Source organism: Hyperolius riggenbachi, chromosome 5 (assembly GCF_040937935.1).
Source record: "Hyperolius riggenbachi isolate aHypRig1 chromosome 5, aHypRig1.pri, whole genome shotgun sequence".
Lineage (NCBI taxonomy): Eukaryota > Metazoa > Chordata > Amphibia > Anura > Hyperoliidae > Hyperolius > Hyperolius riggenbachi.
Window position 1 is genome coordinate 88,214,268 of NC_090650.1, and position 17,738 is coordinate 88,232,005.

Below are 17,738 nucleotides of genomic sequence, written 5' to 3' on the forward strand. Positions count from 1 at the left end.
ATTGACCTTTGAAAGGTGGAAGTTTGTTGGGCTGGGAATAGCTCCTGCGAATACCCCATTGTGTCCTGAGGTAATTCATCGGACTGGTTATCTGGCAGTTGTGTGCGTGGTGTCGCTGCCGGTTGTGTCAGCTTTGTGCCCACTGGCTCCTTGTAACTGGCTGAGGACTCGGACCTCGTGCGTGATGTGCTGGTGCTGCTTAACCCACTGCTGGACGCTTGAGGGGTCATCCAAGTCATTATCTGGTCCTGTTCTTTTGGATTTATGAGGGTTGTTGTCCTGGACAACATGGGCGGTATTGAGTGGGTTTTCTTGGGTGCTCCCTTGTGGCCTGTACGTGAACAGTCAGGGGAAACACCTCTTCCCTTGCCCCTCCCTCTTTCACCGGATTTCTTCCTCATTTCACTTATCCTTACAGTACACGCTGACTGGCAGCAGTACAGTGGCAGTACAGAAATGCTATACAGTACCACTATTCCCAACAGCGACACAGAGCACAATGCTATACAGTGGCGGGTGAGCGGTGTACCACTATTCCCAGCAGCGACACAGAGCACAATGCTATACAGTGGCGGGTGAGCGGTGTACTACTATTCCCAGCAGACACAGAGTGGCAGTAAACAGAATGCTATATAGTGTGGCTGAGCGAGCGGTGTACTACTATTCCCAGCAGACACAGAACAGTAAACAGAATGCTATATAGTGTGGCTGAGCGAGGTACACAGAGTGGCAGTAAACAGAATGCTATATAGTGTGGCTGAGCGAGCGGTGTACTACTATTCCCAGCAGACACAGAACAGTAAACAGAATGCTATATAGTGTGGCTGAGCGAGGTACACAGAGTGGCAGTAAACAGAATGCTATATAGTGTGGCTGAGCGAGCGGTGTACTACTATTCCCAGCAGACACAGAACAGTAAACAGAATGCTATATAGTGTGGCTGAGCGGTGTACCACTATTCCCAGCAGCGACACAGAGCACAATGCTATACAGTGGCGGGTGAGCGGTGGACCACTATTCCCAGCAGCGACACAGAGCACAATGCTATACAGTGGCGGGTGAGCGGTGTACTACTATTCCCAGAAGACACAGAGTGGCAGTAAACAGAATGCTATATAGTGTGGCTGAGCGAGGTACACAGGGTGGCAGTAAACAGAATGCTATATAGTGTGGCTGAGCGAGTGGTGTATTACTATTTCCAGCAGACACAGAACAGTAAACAGAATGCTATATAGTGTGGCTGAGCGGTGTACCACTATTCCCAGCAGCGACACAGAGCACAATGCTATACAGTGGCGGGTGAGCGGTGTACTACTATTCCCAGAAGACACAGAGTGGCAGTAAACAGAATAATATATAGTGTGGCTGAGTGAGGTACACAGAGTAGCAGTAAACAGAATGCTATATAGTGTGGCTGAGCGAGCGGTGTACTACTATTCCCAGCAGACACAGAACAGTAAACAGAATGCTATATAGTGTGGCTGAGCGAGGTACACAGAGTGGCAGTAAACAGAATGCTATATAGTGTGGCTGAGCGAGCGGTGTACTACTATTCCCAGCAGACACAGAACAGTAAACAGAATGCTATATAGTGTGGCTGAGCGAGGTACACAGAGTGGCAGTAAACAGAATGCTATAAAGTGTGGCTGAGCGAGCGGTGTACTACTATTCCCAGCAGACACAGAACAGTAAACAGAATGCTATATAGTGTGGCTGAGTGGTGTACCACTATTCCCAGCAGCGACACACAGCACAATGCTATACAGTGGCGGGTGAGCGGTGTACCACTATTCCCAGCAGCGACACAGAGCACAATGCTATACAGTGGCGGGTGAGCGGTGTACTACTATTCCCAGAAGACACAGAGTGGCAGTAAACAGAATGCTATATAGTGTGGCTGAGCGAGCGGTGTACTACTATTCCCAGCAGACACAGAACAGTAAACAGAATGCTATATAGTGTGGCTGAGCGGTGTACCACTATTCCCAGCAGCGACACAGAGCACAATGCTATGCAGTGGCGGGTGAGCGGTGTACCACTATTCCCAGCAGCGACACAGAGCACAATGCTATACAGTGGCGGGTGAGCGGTGTACCACTATTCCCAGAAGACACAGAGTGGCAGTAAACAGAATGCTATATAGTGTGGCTGAGCGAGCGGTGTACTACTATTCCCAGCAGACACAGAACAGTAAACAGAATGCTATATAGTGTGGCTGAGCGAGGTACACAGAGTGGCAGTAAACAGAATGCTGAGGGAGCGGTGTACTACTATTCCCAGCAGCGACACAATGACTGGGGGGACCCTGGCTAGCCTGGCTGGAGCGCAAATTACCCTGCCTGCCTACCCAAAGCTAAACCCACAGACAAATGGCGGAAATATGACGTGGTTCGGGTATTTATTTACCCGAACCACGTGACAGTTCGGTCAATCAGAGCGCGTTCGGGTCCGAACCACGTGACCCGTTCGGCCAATCACAGCGCTAGCCGAACGTTCGGGGAACGTTCGGCCATGCGCTCTTAGTTCGGCCATGAGGCCGAACGGTTTAGCCGAACACCATTAGGTGTTCGGCCGAACTCGAACATCACCCGAACAGGGTGATGTTCTGCAGAACCCGAACAGTGGCGAACACTGTTCGCCCAACACTAGTCACCAATCCTGCCGCTCTGTATAGACGGCGCTTGTTCGGGGGCACACATACCCTTAGTGTTATTGAGAGCACACCGTCCCCCACTATGCCACCACCGAACAGGTATGAGCAATACATAGTGGACACACCCCAAAAGGGTGGTCAACATATCTTCAGTAGTATTTAAACACGCACCGAACTCGGTGCTTCAGCTCTGACTGGGGCTATTGCTGCTGGGGGGAATTTTGTTGGTGGAGGGTGCACTTATTTCATTGTATATATGTACAGCAATCTTTGAGAAAGCCGTTAGGGTGAAACATGTCAGATCAACAATATACAACCACTTTGTAAATAGCACTTAATCACTGTTCTATACCACCTCAGCATCTACAGTGACAGTTGTAGTTTTACTTTTCATCATTGCAGGTCATAGGTATTACAATACATTGACCTTGCATGATTACTGCAACTTTCTCTGTATCTGTAGGAGCGGCACATATATGTGGAATAGCTACACCACCCTGGCAGACTTGCCATTGTGGGGGATAAGCGAAGACCTCCACTCATCACCCAATAGACCGCTTCTACTGTTAAGACGACTGTATTAGGACTCTTTTTTAACTATTTAGTGTTTTATGCATGAGTGACCGTACTCTATCTCAACCCTAAATTAGACAGACAAAGAAATTCCGCCACTAGCTTCACCCCTGAAGTGACAGATTTACACGGCTCTAGAATCAAAACGCTAATAGACAAACACAGGTACATTGATGTCTGGAGGTAACTTCACCTTACCACTAAAGATTTCACTTTCTATTCCAATGCCCATGACAGTTTTAGCCGCATAGATCACATTTTCATTCAACAGCAATTCTTACATCTAGCCCCAACGGCTAAGATACATACTACCCCATGGTCAGACCATTCACTGATTTCAATTTGCCTTTCACTATCCTTCCCCAGCTCCAAAGCATTCCATTGGCGTCTCAATGATTCCATGCTCTCTAAAGAAGAGCTGGTCAATCAATTAAAAGACAGAGTCTCTGACTATTTTACCGACAATACTGGCTTGGTCTCCTCCTCATTGACCCTATGGGAGGCCCATAAGGCTACTATTAGGGGCTCCCTGATTGGTATGGCTAGCGCTTTGAAACGCCAGCGCAACCAGAAAATCACTGAATTAACATCCAAACTTGAAAACGCTGAACAAACCTGGAAGCAATCCCCTACTCGCATCAACAGAATCATTAAGGAAAAACTTAGCACTGAGCTGGATTTGCTTCTTACTGACAAAGTGGAGCAGCAATTACGCTGGAGGAATCATTTGTATTACTATAACGCAAATAAAGCTTTGGCCCCCTTAGCCAGACGTTTAAAAAACACACCCCTCCACTCTACTATCTTGAAAGTCTGGGATAGTTCTGGCCAGGCCACAGCGAACCCCAATAAAATAGTGAGCTTATTTGCCGCCTTTCTTTCCAATTTATATACCAACACTCCCACTGCCTCTGATAGACAGATCACCGATTTCCTAGACCAGGTCTCCCTCCCGAAATTGGATCACACCACAGCAACTGCCCTCAGCATGCCCATCTCTACCCAAGAGGTCTCATCGGCAATAAAAACCCTAAAAATCAACAAAACACCGGGTCCAGACGGCTTCACCGCCCAATACTACAAAAAATTAGCGCCTCTCCTGGCCCCTACCTTAGCCAACTGTTATAATGAATTGCAAGAAGGGAAACTCCCTCCCAACTCCATGCTGTCGGCTCATATTTCCATGATACCCAAGGAACAGGATGACTGTCTTGCAGCTCACCAGTTTCGGCCCATATCACTTATTAACGTTGATCTTAAATTGTTGGGGAAAATATTAGCTCTACGTTTAAATACAGTCCTCCCTAGCTTAATCCACCGGGACCAGGTGGGCTTTGTCCCAGGTAGACAGGCTGAAGATGGCACTAGGAGTGCAGTCCTTTTGACCCATTATTTACACTCCAGGAACATCCCCAGTGCGGCCCTTTCCCTAGATATCTTTAAGGCCTTTGATACTCTCTCGTGGAGTTACCTAAAACACGCCTTGGACAGGTGGGGTCTAGACCCTTTTTTCCTGAACTGGGTCGGAGGATTATATTCCTCCCCTACAGCCTCAGTACGGTTTTGGGGTCATAGTTCAGCACCCTTCCCGGTACAAAGAGGGACACGCCAAGGCTGCCCACTTTCCCCCCTGTTTATCTTGGCCTTGGAACCCTTTGCATGCTTCCTCCGAGATAATATCAATATTAGGGGGGGTCGAAAGGGTGGGCATTACATATAAGCTTCTAATGTTTGCGGACGACACCTTACTTTTCCTGACGCAACCTCACATTTCGATCCCTAACGCTCTCCAAGCATTTAACCTATTTTCCCGTATTTCCGGCCTGACCATCAATGTAACAAAATCCAAAACACTAGGCATCTCCTTATCCTCTCAACTTGCCACACAACTTCAGGAATTTTGTCCCTTCAAATGGGTTCAATCCCTACCATACCTGGGCATTACTTTAACCCCTAATTATGCTTCCCTCTTTGCGGCCAATTACCCTCCCCTATTAAAATCCCTTTCATCGCTTATAGACACTTGGTCCTCGCTCCCCCTTTCTTGGCTGGGCAGGATCAACTCCATCAAGATGACCTTTCTCCCCAAACTTCTCTACTTCTTCCGCACCCTTCCCATTAAAGTACCCAATCATTACCTGCGCATCCTCCAGAGCAGAATACAATCCTTTATTTGGGGCCGTAAACACCGTAGAATTAACAAAACTACCCTCTGTGCGCATAAATTAGACGGTGGCCTTGGGGTCCCACAGATCAGCTCCTATTACCAAGCAGCAACCATTACTCAACTTACTAGATTATTCCAAACCCGGGACACCCCATTATGGGTCTTTCTCGAAATACCCGACAGCGCACCTCAACTCCCAGGCACCCTTCTTTGGTTACCTCACAAATTGAGACCTTCTTCCCTTAGCCCTCCTATGCAGCATAGCCTTCAGGTCTGGGATTCGGTCCGATATTCGGCTAACCTTCTGTCCTCCCACCTCCCACTATCGCCACTGACTAATAATCCCCTGTTCACCCCGGGTTATGAAAATCCAACAGCCTTTAGATGGTGGGATGAGAAAGGCCTTAATACAGTCACACACTTTCTCACCCCTAGGGGGGTTTACTCCTGGCCCACCCTACAGGAGAATTTTCAGGCACCTGCCAGGGAATTCTTCCGTTATATGCAAATCAAACACTGGATACAATCCCTAATCCAACATACAGACCCCCCGTACAACACCACCCCATACGAAAACATTTGCCTTCACCGGCCTGACTCCAAAGGGCTCATCTCTATAATCTACACCTTTCTTACCGGCCCTACCCGCTCTATTACTCACGCCTACACCACTAAGTGGGAAGCAGACCTTCCAGGCACAAAAGAGGGGGAGAATTGGCTGAACATTTGGAGTAGGGTATCCAGATGTTCTTCCAATTTGCACGCAGTTGAAGCGGCTTATAGAGTTATGACACGGTGGTACTTAGTCCCCGCCAGAGTAGCTAAGGTGTTTCCTTCTGCCAACCCCTTCTGCTTCCGTGGTTGTAGGACTGTGGGAGACATGCTACACATATGGTGCTACACGTATGGAGCCCACGGCTCACTAGATTTTGGTGCCAAGCCTATCGATTACTCTCGGCAATGTTTCACAAAACCATCCTTAAAGACCCTTGGCAGGCTCTTCTACTGGAAAAAGTAGAATCATTGACCACATCCCAAAATAAATTAGCTTCTTTTGTCTTCCTGGCAGCCATTATGTCCATTGCTGCTAATTGGAAAAAGCCATCGGTTACTATCAGCGAAGTCAGATCTAGACTCAACCTCTTCATGATCAATGAAAAACTAACTAGCATCCTAAAAGACACCCTCAAAAAATTTGAGCGCACATGGGACCCCTGGATTCAACTGGAACACTCAGCCATGGATAGTTCTGTATTGAGAATGCTATAGGGCGAGATTACCCTCTTTCTCCTTCTGGTTCTCTTCCTTTCCTTTCTTCTTCTCTCACCTTCTCTTCTCTACTCTTCACCCTTCTCCTTGACTTACCTGTAGTGCCATCATTTGCGACCACTTTTCTCCTAGGTGGTTCGTCTATCGCTGGACGACGAGCCCCAAGAGGTCTCAATGTGTCCTGGTTTTATACCAGGTTTCTTTATTGCGCGTGTGCGAGCGTCCTCTATGACGTACTCGCGTGTGCGCCGCCTGTCTTCAGGAGGACTCGGCTCACGAAGACTTCCGAATTCCCCGCGGCGGCGGATGCGAATGGGGAGCCAGCGCAGCACCGAGGGCACCGGGAGAGGAGAGGGAAGGCTCATTAGGACTGAGCCTTCCCTCTCCTTAGGTGGATATCTGACTTTTTTTTATTTAAATATGGGGTCACATTAGCTTTAAGTGGTAAAGGAGCCTTACCCAGCATGCACTGCTGCTAACTTATGCATAAGATTTCAGATGTAGATATTATTGTGAACAGCTTAAAGAGGAACTGTCAGCCATACTATCTAAAAAAAAAACAAGAAAAAACTCACATATATAAGTAGTTAAATACGTGCTCTACTTACATAACATATGTATTGCACTGTCCAAATTTTGATTTTAGTGATTTTTCTACAGTAAAAAAAAGAGAAAATCCTTCTTAGCATTTCCCATTTTAAGTGTGGCTATTTTGAAGCCAATTTTGATGTAATTTCCTCCCTTAGTCTCCTCTGCCTGATTTGCCCGCCCTTCACTATAGAAAGTGCATTGTCTCAGCATGAGAAATATTGGGCAATCAGAGAGGAACAGAGGTGTGGGAGGGGAACACAGGAGGGAAAGAGGCTTCAGCCAATCATACTGCATTAGATAAGTCTGAGGGGAAGTACAGAAGCAAAAAAAAGACAACCCAGCATGCCCTGCAACTTCCTTTTTGTGTACCAAATTTTGTGTGTACCAAATCAAGGTCAAGTAAACTGGGGAATGATCATTTATCAACAAGAAACGTAATAGTGATTTTAACTTTTGGATTGCCTGGTTAGCATCCTTATTACTTGTTTACCAGATAAAAATAAAGAACTGATTTTTTATTTCATGCCCGACAGTTACTCTTTAACCTGCCTGGCGTTCTATTAAGATCGCCAGGCAGGCTGCGGGAGGGTTTTTTTTTAATAAAAAAAAAACTATTTCATGCAGCCAACTGAAAGTTGGCTGCATGAAAGCCCACTAGAGGGCGCTCCGGAGGCGTTCTTCCGATCGCCTCCGGCGCCCAGAATAAACAAGGAAGGCCGCAATGAGCGGCCTTCCTTGTTTTGCTTACATCGTCGCCATAGCGACGAGCGGAGTGACGTCATCGACGTCAGCCGACGTCCTGACGTCAGCCGCCTCCGATCCAGCCCTTAGCGCTGGCCGGAACTTTTTGTTCCGGCTACGCTGGGCTCAGGCGGCTGGGGGGACCCTCTTTCGCTGCTGCTCGCGGCGGATCGCCGCAGAGCGGCAGGGATCAGGCAGCACACGCGGCTGGCAAAGTGCCGGCTGCGTGTGCTGCTTTTTATTTGAGCCAAATCGGCCCAGCAGGGCCTGAGCGGCAGGCTCCGGCGGTACTGGACGAGCTGAGCTCGTCCAGACCGCCCAGCAGGTTAAAGGAGAACTCCATGAACTGTCCAAAATGTGCATGTTTAAACTGACCTGAACTCTGAACTTATTTTCTGCTCTAAAAGATAAGCAACAGCATAATAACCTTTAAAGAAAAACATTTCTTTGTTACAGCTGATACAAATATTGCAATAAATCTGAAGTGTATCTACTTCCTGCTTTTATGGAAACAGACGTATTGCTAACGTTCTGTGCTTTCAAATAAGTTTCTCTGACATTGCAGTCACCTGACATAGCGGAGGGATAAAATTACAACTTGTAATTAGTCACAGATGAGTGGAAATTAGTAAGGCTAAACTCTCTAAATATATACAGGGTGGGTGTATCTATGTTTTCCTTCTATCCTGTGCAGGAGTTTTTTTTTATTTCATCCTGTGCAGGAGTTTAGGTCCACTTCAACAGCAACAGTGAGGCATACATTTCATTGACTGTATGCTTCACTGTATCTGAAGCAAGGCACGGGTAACGTGCAGTGCTGCTTTTCTGATCCATTGCGTTGCATTCCTGCCACAGCCACTGTGAAACTAGCCTTAAAGTGATAGACTTAAAGAGACTCTGTAACAAATTGTTTATCTTTATTTCTTCTATGCTATAAGTTCCTATGCCTTTTCTAATGTGGTCTGGCTTACTGCAGCTTTTCCTAATTGCACAGTAGCTGTGTTATCTCTGTTATATGATCTAATCTTCTCTCTATAGTCGGCACAGTCAGGCTGAGGCAGTCAGACTGGAATGTGCAGGGCTGCTTGTGATTAGCTAGAAGCTGTACACACCCCCTGCAGGCTCTGTGTGACTAACACACTCTGCTTAGCTGAGCCTATTAGAAGCTGGTTAGTTTGTTTGTAAACACTGCCTAAAACTGGCAATTACAAGCCAGGTTTGCAGCAGAGAATGGCAGAAACAGCACAGAGGGGACCAGGAGCACATAATGAATAGAATGGTATGCTTTTTATTGTAAGAATTTCAGAGTACAGATTCTCTTTAATGTTCAGGGTGGTGTTTCAATCACCTACTGCGCAGAGCACTTGACTGCTAGCAGAACTGGGCTGCTGTCATCTCCTGTATGCTGCCTTGCCGATCAGTTTTGTGAATGCTACAACTTTCCCACCAGTCAACTGTTTAATTAACAAGACAAGACCTGTTACCAGCAAGGAAATGACAAACTGAAATTGGTGAACTGACCCAGCATTAGCATTCTTGTATATCAGCGATCATGTATCTTAGTCTGCGAGATTCAGTTCAGAGCACAATATTAAGCCTTAAATCAGCTAATCCCATGTAGTAAACATGGTATGAGCAGGAATTACATGCATGCTTAAAAGCACCATTTGCATCTTATTTGGTCATTCCATTCATTCTTTGCAAACACTCCCAAGTTTCATCACATTGCATACCTCACTCTGAGGTATTTTAACTTTTCCCATGTCCATTAGGCCTTACAACCTAATCTCGCTTGGCCAATTGCTCCCACGGTGAGATCATTAAGTAAATTATTTTAAGATCAAACAGCCAGCAATGACAATAGACTCCCATGTAAGGTAAATGCTTCAAAGGTCCCCCTTTCAAATTACAGTTCCACAGGCTATTCATCACATCTTGAGGGGGCTAGGCCCACTATTACTTGGCTTTTGCTTCAGGCTAAGGTAACACCACTAATTGGCCTTTGTAACAAAACTGACCTGTGGACAGGATAACACTTGTTTGGAGATTAGGGAATAAAAAAAAAATTATTCAAGGTTTAAAACACATGAATGCTGCAGATACGTCAGCATAATAAAGAGGGAATGAATGTCTTCCTCTGGCCTTGTTAAAGTGAAAGAATGCCTCTATGGACTGCAGCTATAAGACAAAGGCTGCTTCAGGTATATTTACTTTTTGAACTGATGGACAACTTTGTCTGTCATTTTCTCCCTCTACTTCCAGTTCTTCTGGCTAAAGGAGCTTTGATCTCTGGGAATAATGGCAGTGAGGATGGCTTATCTATCCATACAGGTGCAGGGAATAGTCAACAGGTTGCAGTTTTTGAGTCCAGTGCCTACAATAGATTTGGGACTGGTCTGTGAGGTCACAAATGCTCTACTGTAGTCAGTGTCACGCCTGTATGAGTAGCTCAAAAGTTTGCATGAACTACAAGCAGGTAAAGATTGGGCACTTCCTGTAGAGAATTAAGTTGTTTTTTTTTTACAGCTCATATCCACATTGTTGAGAGGAAGAGAAGCTTTGAAAAGGTAAATAAGAGAATTAATCCAACAATTTGCAAATGAAAAGTAGCATAAGCTGAGTTAACTTAGATGAACCCTGACATGCTGTAACTAAGTAACTAACCACCTTATAACTAGAGGTAAGAAAAAAAGATTTAGTTTAGTTGTACTTAAAATGTACCCAAGGCGACATGTCACATGATGAGATAAACATGTGTATGTACGGTGCAAAACATTAGTAACCAGGTTGTTTTTCTTTTTTTATTTTGCTGCCTGAAAGAGTTAATTTTCAGGCATTCAAGTGACAGTTTCTGTCTTGTTGGTACCTTGTTAAGAATATAGAAACCTCACTGATAAGCAAATTACAGCTATAAAAGTTTAAAACTTCTAAGTGCCCACTGTATTGTAAGTGGACGGCGTTGCAGGTAGTGACGTCAGTGGAGCGCACGCTGGAACGCGGAAGAGGTGAGTGATCCCCGCCCGTTACCTCTTAATAGTAGCGAATGCTACTTAACTTTAAATCTGGAGGGGAGTGGAGGTCGGGGGACCCAGGTGAGGGAGGGGAGGGTTCATCTCCCCTCCCCGCCGCTAGGCCCAATACCCCCTTCCTGCCCGCTATCCCTCCAGCTCTGTGGCCCCCCATGGCTCGGGTCCCCATAGACTTCAATAGGGTTCGGTGTTCGGCCGAATATACCAAACATCTGTGTTAGAACCTGTTCTTATCACCTTGCTTCGACACCATCGTCTCACAGACTGTGAGATCACTTGACTCTCCACACCGCAAACCGGATATAGACTTCCTCAGGCTTTTTCCAATGTTTACGTTATTTATTCAGGAAACAGGAATACAGATAGATACATTCATCTCCTGGCAAAGCAGACTTCCATGTTGCGTTACAGCTACTTGAGTATCTATCCTACTGAAGATACCCAGGTCTTCTTGTATCTACTCTATGTTACATCTAGACTAACTATGTACAGCATACATTATATCAGATTACAGAAAGGAATAACATGCTTAGAAGTCCCAGTCAGCCTGGCGAGCTAGCGTGAAAGTCAAGAGCAGAAGTGAGCTCTCATAGCTCCCTCCACCTTTAATAGCGACTAGGAAAGAGTTAAATATGACATCACCTTCGCCACCCCCTAAACCAGTTTATTGGTGGACCCTACTCGTGGTGTCATCCTACACGCCTACTCGATTAATATTTAATGTCACCTTTCCTTTACTTACAGGAATGTGGATGTTTTGTAAACATGGCCAATGTTTTCTGTTCTGGTGGTGGTACATGCCCAGGTCAGAGAGACCCGCGGCCTTGTTCAGAACAGCTTCTTGGTATGTTCTAGTTCTGCTGACAGAACTGCAGATTTTCTCTCTTCAGAGAAAATCCCCTTAAAGGGCAGGTCTGCTCATCAAGCCTTTTTGACTAACTCAGTCCAAATAACTGAGGCCTACTTAAATTATAACAATCCCCCCTAAAACGGCTTGACCCGCAGATCCCAGCGTCTGAACCTCCCAGTACCTGGTTTCTTTCGTTTATGTTTCACTTTTCGATGTTCGTGCTCACACAACTTCTCTGCTCTCGGTGGTTACCCCTGGAAGAGAGAGAGCAAGACCTCTTGGTCTTCCTGTAACCAGGCTCTCTGGGAAAGCCCTACTTCTAAGTCCCTCAACACCACATGCTCAGCATTTGCGTCACTTGCGTATCACTCACAAACTTGCATGACCACAGAAAAGTGAAACTCGTTTGGTTGTTACAAAACGGAGCAGTGCCAGGTGCCTTCTAAAAGAGCGCCTTTATACAATCAGCTCCTAGGTACTACTAAACCTATACCCGTAACCCTGTATATCCCTTAATTTAAACTATTGGTTCCGGAGATTGTTTATGAGGCACCAATCTCTGGACCAGGTTAATTTATTTTACGTAATTTTAACCCGCAACCTCACCTGGATAACGATGCCTAAAGTTGTCATCCCCATCCAGACGACCAGTGGGTGTAGAAAGAACTTTGGAACTGCAGATGCCCCGTCCGAGTGTCCCTGGAACATCACCGGAACCTTTGTCCACCAGGGCAGACTGGAACTCACCTGCTCATTTTTGTGTTCTACCTCGTTAAGATCACCTGTATCATGGTGAAATCTTACCTCTAACTTAGTGTACTGTTTGTTTAACCTTTGTAACAACATGTGGCCGTCTTGGATCAAACCCTGTTCCCCTTTGTCCCATGTCGTGTTCTCTTTCAGGACGGGAACTACTCGTGAAACTTTGACCTTTAGAGTTCTCTTAACAATTTGAGAAACAACGTCATCCAGCCTGGATGACAGGATCCATATGGGATCTCCACTCACACAATATGTTCCCCTTGGAAAACTCCCCCTTATCGGAACAATTATGAGAATATACCTTGAATGTATCACTAGACCTTATGTTAAAAAAACCAAACCCTTCCTTCAGCCACCGGAACTATTGGTTTGGCTTCAGGGTGGATCTTTTGAATGGTAGCCTCGCAGTCTGCGTTATTGAACCCGCAGGCTTCTTCACTAAATTTGGCTTGCCCCGGCCAACGCAGATACTTCTGCAAGAATTGCCCGCATGAGGACAACTCTACTTGCTTCACCTCCCCGTCTAGCACCAAAAAAGGTTGACCTCTCAGGTCCTGGTGTAAGACATGTGCTGAGGTGGGAACTAAGGAAGTGGCGGTGCCTAAAGGAATGTTGCACCGTTTCCATTTGTTCACCCAAACATCTCGAAGATGCCATGCAAAAGATCCTTCTCCAGAAAAGTTACTATACCTCCCCTTGTCCAATCTCTCGCTGACAAAATATGTCCCCAGCTGTCCGGATTGGACCTCTTCCCCCCTTACGTCCTGAGGCACAATATGTACCTGAGGTCGGGAAGACTGTACTCTCTGCAATCTTTCGATTAAGAGTACCTCTTCACTTACCCAACTATCATGAGGATAAGCTGCTGCATAGGGACTGTGTAATATCGTCCCCTGTTGTGACCCGTGTAGTGTGGATGGGGTTCCCTGTGTTGGCTTTCCCTCCCCCGGGACTGCTCTCCCCACCCTCTTTGTCACCTGGAAATGTGGCTTGATCTCGATTGTTACTTCTTGTTTCGAGAACCACCCACCCTTGGCTTTCCAGCCTTTACGTGTGTATAGTTGTTTCAGAGGCACTCTCTGTTGGTAGCTCCAGAGTGTGATGTTGTCCCCTGCGTCTCTCTGGTAAGAGAATTGACGCCTCCTGCTCGTTCCTCTCCAATCTGGAACCATCTCACTCTGCATAACCAAGACAAGGTACCCCTGAATCACACACTCCAACTTTTGCATGTACCCATTATACTGCAATGTACCTTTTAACAAACCTTTGGATCGGTGCATTGATTCTGGGAGTGTGGCATTCAATAGCAGATTTACACTGCCATTAAATTCCCACTGCCCGCACACTTGACCCTTCAGACCTTTCACCCACCTTGTGCCATGAAATTTGCTTTCTCCTGGCACAAGTGCTCTTTTCCTCCGTCCCTGCATGGTCCATCTGTGCCAAGCGGAGGGAGGTGTGAAAGGATCAGTACCTTTGTCACCCAACATTAACATGCTTGGGCCTTGCATTCTCATTAACCCCTTATTATACATGAGAATGTCCTCTCTTCGTTCTCCTAGGACGAAATGGCAACCTAGGATCGCCATCAGCACGGTACTCCTCATTATAAAAGCACCACCCTGGGAAAGAAAAACATTAGCACTTTGCATTATGCTTTGCTCCGACAGTTTTGTTAGTCTCTTTCCGATTTCAGGAATCTCGCGGTTTAGTCTCTTTCCAATTTCAGGAATCTCGTGTTTTAGTCTCTTTCCGATTTCAGGAATCTCGTGTTCCTCCAAGCTTAGATTGGCATCTGGAACCTTTCGCTTATCCGACTGACATCTCCATCTTTGCTTCCAGCACTGCAGCTGTCTCAATTCCATATTGCCAAACACCTGAAATCGAAATACAAACAAATCAATTCTTATTAATGATTTGGGATTCGCCCTGCGGCTTGTACTCTTTACCCTTTAAATTGATCAATATATATCGTAATTGATCTCGTTGCTTTATGGTTCTCATGAACTCTGTTTACTCTTATTGGTAGATTGGAGTTAAACTTCACCCCCCTACCTCAGTACTATCCTCAGTACTTACCTTTAAAATATGCTCCCGCGGACTTCACCTTTGGAAGCTCGCTTCCCCTTTGGAAGCTCTCACCTCATTGCAGCTCACTCCACATCCCCCCCTATCTGTCCATGCGCGGCCGTCGCATGCACAGATTACGGATGCCACACCTGTTGCTGCTTTGCAGGTGAGCCTGCAATGCTCTTACTCATTATCGCATTTACTTGTCTAGAACTTCATCGCGATACCAGCTCTGCTAGAAGTTCTGTGTGTTGTACCCTCTGATCAATGTTTGCCGTGCCGCTACCCCCAGACTTCACAAAAAAAACGGCTGCCTCCCTGCAGGAAGGAGCGCTTTGCACTTAAACTACACAGGGTGCAGGGCTAAGCATACCAGCGTCACATGCCTGTATGCAGATCCCTGAATGCCCACTTGGGAGGTAGTCACCTGGCAAACACCGTACTGATACACTGTCACTCTGTAAACGGCAATTCTATCATCTGTATAATTGCCCCATGAACTGCTGTCAGTCCTTGTTCTTTGTGCTACAATTGACAGGAGCTGGAAAAAACATATTTGACCAACCAAAAAAAAAACCCCACAAAAAAACAGCCCAGCATAGACCCCTCAGTCAAGCTCTGGCCCTGTCCACGACAAAAAACGGAAAAAACGTTACCGCTCTGCATCAGCGGCGACGGAAACCCGTATTGGTCAACTCCCTTTTTTTCCACCTCCGGCACCCCCCTGATGCACTGTCCCCCCCTATACTCTATTGGGAACTCATGCTGCACCACCCATTAAGGTGCCCCACTTACAGAAAGAATCCCATAAGCAACACAGTACAGACACTTTCCTGACCTGCACTGCTACGTGTGTCCCTGCACCGAGCTGGGAAACACTTCCTTTTCTGGTATTCCTGTCCATGGACTCTGGGAAAAACTCTGGGGAAATACTTTGAGAACCGAGACACACAGGAGAACGTCTCTGTATTTCTACCCCCCTTCCTTTCAGCTGCTCTGCCCGGAGCCGCGAGCACAGCCTGACGTGACGTGGATCCCCCCAGCCCCTCCTCCCCCCTGCCATGACGTGTGGGGGCCATGACTCACGGAGGCGGGCTCTCTCCACTGCCGCCATTTTGAGTCCTGGACTGCCAGCCAAGATGGCTGCTCCCATAGCAGCCTCTCGTTCCTATAGACCTAGGAGAGAGAACAAAATACAAACAAACATGCCTAGTCACACACAGCATCTATCCACAGTGCACAAAAATCAGCCTCAGCATTCCTCCACGTCTCAGCTGTAATCCGAACTGCAATCAGACATACGAATCCCCAGAGACGTAGGAATCTCTCTCCCTCTATCCCCTCTCTCCACAACTCATCTGCAGCTTATCTCAGCCATAACTCAGAACTATTACAGCGCTATTACTGAGACGAACAACAGACGAGCTGGCTAAACAACATAACAGATACCGACATTTAAAGCCTTTGAAGCAGCTCTGACTGGGACGAGATAAGCCTACTTATCTCTCTACGCTTTCCATTATGGACAGAGAGGGAAAAAAAACACCCTGATCGGGCTCGGGAAAAAACGCCAGCTCACCGAAGGAAAAAATTACTTCTCTCCTGTCTACTCTGCTACCTCTCTCTCTTTCTTCTCTCCCCTCCACCTGCTCGACAGCCGCCCCCCCTTATCTCTTCCGCGGGCAGCTCTCTGCTAAGCGAAAACACAGCTGGCATCACTCCCAGTCTCTGGACGGGGAGAAAAAAAAACAAAACCAACACAGAAAAAGGAACAACACACAAAAAAAAATGAAGCACGCAGCCTCCCCACTGCAATTAACACAGACTGTACACCTTAACACATCATTCTCTCCTTGTTATAACACCCAAATACAACACATATAATGCCATATAACAACGTAACAACGTAAATCCAACTTGCCTGAGCAGAGGACTTCGTAGGCCTGCCAATTCGCCCAGCTTGTGGCAACTTCACGAACCTTGAGTGGACCCCCTGGAATTACTGAGCGCTATCTCCGTGTACCCACACTGGCTCAGCGGATCGATCTCCAGCGGCAGCTGCCAGCCGGCCTCGGAGCTTCCAGTCACCTGCGACCCGGTTTTGGCTATGACTAATGTGCACTTTCAGTCAAAGTTTAACATCCACGAGGTTCGCCGCTGGTTTCCACGAATTGCAGCCCGTGTGTGCTCGGCTCCCACACCAGCTTATCAGTATCAGCTTGATAAGCTTTACAGTCCGCGTCCGTCTATTCCGCTTGTTTTGCTGTGGAATCTCTTGAAAACACCTACTTCGGCCCCGGCCCCGTCTGCCTGTTTTGCTAGGCAGGGAAGGGTTTCAGCACCACTGTTAGAACCTGTTCTTATCACCTTGCTTCGACACCATCGTCTCACAGACTGTGAGATCACTTGACTCTCCACACCGCAAACCGGATATAGACTTCCTCAGGCTTTTTCCAATGTTTACGTTATTTATTCAGGAAACAGGAATACAGATAGATACATTCATCTCCTGGCAAAGCAGACTTCCATGTTGCGTTACAGCTACTTGAGTATCTATCCTACTGAAGATACCCAGGTCTTCTTGTATCTACTCTATGTTACATCTAGACTAACTATGTACAGCATACATTATATCAGATTACAGAAAGGAATAACATGCTTAGAAGTCCCAGTCAGCCTGGCGAGCTAGCGTGAAAGTCAAGAGCAGAAGTGAGCTCTCATAGCTCCCTCCACCTTTAATAGCGACTAGGAAAGAGTTAAATATGACATCACCTTCGCCACCCCCTAAACCAGTTTATTGGTGGACCCTACTCGTGGTGTCATCCTACACGCCTACTCGATTAATATTTAATGTCACCTTTCCTTTACTTACAGGAATGTGGATGTTTTGTAAACATGGCCAATGTTTTCTGTTCTGGTGGTGGTACATGCCCAGGTCAGAGAGACCCGCGGCCTTGTTCAGAACAGCTTCTTGGTATGTTCTAGTTCTGCTGACAGAACTGCAGATTTTCTCTCTTCAGAGAAAATCCCCTT

The 17,738-nt window shown here is 46.6% G+C and overlaps 1 long non-coding RNA gene across 4 annotated transcripts in view; it reads left to right on the forward strand.

The window, feature by feature from the left end:
* The window catches only part of LOC137519666 (uncharacterized), a 187,603-nt gene that overhangs the window by 81,257 nt on the left and 88,608 nt on the right, over positions 1–17,738 (forward strand). For 3 of the 4 annotated variants that reach the window (XR_011021071.1, XR_011021070.1, XR_011021069.1), the window contains exon 5: positions 10,521–10,561. The exons of the other annotated variant lie outside the window; for it this stretch is intronic. This is a non-coding gene — a long non-coding RNA (uncharacterized lncRNA). The remainder of the gene's footprint in view (positions 1–10,520; positions 10,562–17,738) is intronic. 4 annotated transcript variants of the gene reach the window in all.